A 3,885-nucleotide genomic window follows, 5' to 3' on the forward strand; every position below is an offset into this window, starting at 1 on the left:
GCTTGAAGAGGTTGCCCATGAACTGGTAGCAGAATCAAAACCTGATCTCCTGGCTGAAAGTGGCGTAACCTGGACTTCTTATCATACCAAGTCTTCATCTTCTCCTGAGCAGCTCCTAAATTCTCTCTCGCCAGCTGTAAAGCAGTGGACAGCCGTTCTTTGAACTTCATCACATACTCCAGCAGGTTGACATCATCTTCCTCCGACAGCCAGCATTCCTTGAGTAACTTAAGGGGTCCTCTTACTTCATGGCCAAACAGTAGTTCAAAAGGTGAGAAGCCCAGTGATTCATTTGGAGATTCTCTTGCGGCAAATACAACAAATGGAAGACCTTTGTCCCAGTCTTTCTGATGTTCCAAACAGTATTTCTTGAGCATCGATTTGAGTGTTTGATGATATCTCTCCAACGCTCCTTGGGTCTGGGGATGGTAAGCTGAAGACGTGATCTGGGTGATGCCCAACTCTTTCAGAGACTGCTTGAAAACGTTTGACATGAAATTACTTCCCCGGTCTGACTGTACCTCCTTGGGCAGACCAAACTTTGTGAAGAACCCTAGCATTTCCTTAACCACGTTCTTTGCTGAGATATTTCTAAGTGGCATGGCTTCAGGATAACGAGTAGCCATATCAATCATGGTCAACACATAAGAAAATCCTGAAGAAGTCTTAGGAAGAGGGCCCACAATATCCACCAACACACGGGTGAAAGGCGCCTCAAAAGGAGGAATGGGAACTAGAGGCGCAACCTTTTCGGTCTGATTACACCTCCCCACAACTTGACAGGTGTGACAAGACTTATAATACCAGGAAACATCCCTGAAGATACCTGGCCAGTAGAAGTGTTTCAAAATGCGTGCCACAGTCTTCCTCACTCCAAGGTGTCCTGCCAAACTGGAATCATGAGCCACTCTAATGATATCCTGCCTACAAACACGAGGGATGACAACTTGATGTACAACCTCCCATTCACAGTCGGCTGATGCTGTTGGGGGTCTCCACTTCCTCATAAGTACTCCTGACTTTACATAATAACAAGTAGAAGCACCGGCTGACTCTTCTTCACTGTAAGCAGAGTTAGCTAGACCTTTCAACTCAGGGTCAGCAACCTGCAACTCAACCAACTCTTGACGAGACAAATTATTAACACTACGGGGTACTGCCTCATCTGGTGAGTGGTCCAAATTAGCAAGAAAAGTGTCAGCTAGGATAACATCATCATCATCATTATCCTCTAAATCACCAGTAACTTTAGACTTAGCCCTAGTGACAGCACATGCAGGGAACACATCAGGGACATCACAATCCTGGGTCGCAGCCACTGGCTCACTAGACAACTGAGGAGCTGGACACACTTGACTTCCACCAATATCATTTCCAAGTAAGAAAGTTACACCTGACATTGGGAGTGTCTCAACCAACCCAACCATAACGGAACCATTAACAAAACCAGACTCTAAATTCACTCTGCACAGAGGGACAGAGAAGTAATTATTCCCTACACCTTGTAAGATTACAGTTTCATCAGAGGAATTAACATTAGAGCCTAGAACACTGGTCAGCATAAGGGATTGGCAAGCACCTGTATCACGATATATTTTAACTGATTTCCTGTCATTACTGTCCAGAGGACTGACAAAACCATCAGACAGGAAATTAGCACATGAACTCTTGAGAGTGTCACCCACGTTACTGCTCAAAAGAGGAGCTCCATCATGAGAATTTAAGTTACACCTCAAAGCAGGTTCAGTTAACTCAGTTAAAGAATTCTGGGAACTCTCAAGAGTGGACACTAGACCAATTGACTGAATATTTAAAGACTCCTTTTGTTCACATCACGCTGTCTCCTGAAACATTTCTCCGTAGTATGACCAAGCTTACTACAATAAGTACATTTACTTTTCTGAAATCTAGAGGTGAAGCTGGTATTTACTTCCTGAGAAACATCATCTTTATTCTCTTTCCTGTTACCTGTACTCTGAGTAGAGGCAACGTACTTACTCTCAGCTTTCCCTTTTTCTCTAGAATATCTCTTGTGAGTGAGAACATACTCATCAGCTAAAACTGCAGCATCAGACAAATTATCTATTCTTTTCTCATCAAGATATAGGCTTACATCTTTATAAATACACCTTTGGAAGTCCTCCAGCAAAATCATCTGCTTAAATTTGTCAAAATCAGAATCCACATTCTTAGAATTTAACCACTGCTCTAACAGATCTTCTTTGATTTTTGCATACTCAACATGGGATTGCTTATCTTGCTTGTAAGTTGTCCTAAATTTTACTCTATAGGCTTCAGGAACAAGCTCATAGGCCTTAAGAATCAAGCTCTTAACTACATCATAATTATCAGATTGATCCTGAGGCAAAGATGCATAAGTTACTTGAGCTTTACCGGTGAGAACAGTTTGAAGGAGTACTGGCCAATACTTTTTAGGCCAATTAAATCCTGTAGCTACCCTCTCAAACAACTGAAAATACTTTGTTAAATCAGATTCATTAAAAGGAGGGACAAGTTTAACATTTTTAGCCACATCAAAATCATCAGAGCTAGATGATCCAGTTCCACCTTGTTTCATGCGATACTCATGGTCTGCCTGAATCCTAGCAATTTCAACTTGTGCCTCAGCCTCTTTAGCACGGGCCTGAAATTCAGCCTCCTTCACACGAGACTCCTGCAGGGCTAGCTGTAACTTAGCTAATTCAATCTGCGTTTGCTCATTTGGAGGAGTTACATTAAACAAGCTTTCATTAATCATGTCAACAATTTGATCTTTAGAATGATGAGAGCGAACAGCAGTTCCCAATTGTTGAGCAACAAGCTTAAGTTCATTCTTTGTTCTGTTTTCTACATCACACACTGTTTGCACATTTGACAAAAAATCTTTGGCTTCATCAAGTGTAGTAACAGTTGACATCATGAATAAGTAACAGTCACAAAGTATCAAGCAATATCGTTATGATAATATCTTGAATATCCTGATAAGAGGTCGCCAAATTTATGTTACGGAACAGAGAAAGATAATGTACACTTTAAGTGAGAATACTAAAAATCACTACTGTCCCGTAAAGTTCCAGGTTCAAAACAAAGAGTTAGGTAAAATTACAAGTCAAAGTTTAATGCTCAAACTAACAATAAAACATTCAGGACTCATAAGGATAATGTAATGGCAAATAAACAGGTTAAATATATGGTTAACTGCAATAGCCTCTATTAACACGAAATTAGCAAGAGTAAATTTATCTAAGTCAGCCCTGATAAAATGAAAATACACCAGGTAATGCTCAGTTAATGCATGATAAATTATCACAGATACAGACTATTATCAAAAAAGACTGACATAAAACCCAACATTAATCAAAAACCTCACTAGGCCTAAGAATTAACCTTATGCTACACAGTACAAGAAAAAATGCAACAACAGTTATACTCAAATTACACACAGCTGCTAGATGGTTGGAGACTTCTTGAGCACTCACAATAATAATAACTGTACAGGGGAGGACAGAGATGTGAACAAAATGAGGAGCAGATCTAAGTGGCAATGATGCAGAGACTGAGCTCATTATATAGGGGCCGGCAGAGCTTGATACAACTTGTAAGAAGGACGCGCAAATGAAGCCATGGGGACAAAGAGATGAAAATCCCGCTCTGGACAACAGAAATGACGACTTACTCTACTATAACGGTAGAAGGGGGGGACTGAGGCAGAACACGCTCGTGATCAAACATGCAGCATACTGTGTGTTAAAATTACACAAAGGATGATGAAATCATAGGCTATGTAACAATATATATATATATATATATATATATATATATATATATATATATATATATATATATATATATATATATATATATATATATATATATATATATACA

Source organism: Coenobita brevimanus, chromosome 12 (genome assembly GCF_032717465.1).
Source record: "Coenobita brevimanus isolate Jiangsu-jjx chromosome 12, ASM3271746v2, whole genome shotgun sequence".
Lineage (NCBI taxonomy): Eukaryota > Metazoa > Arthropoda > Malacostraca > Decapoda > Coenobitidae > Coenobita > Coenobita brevimanus.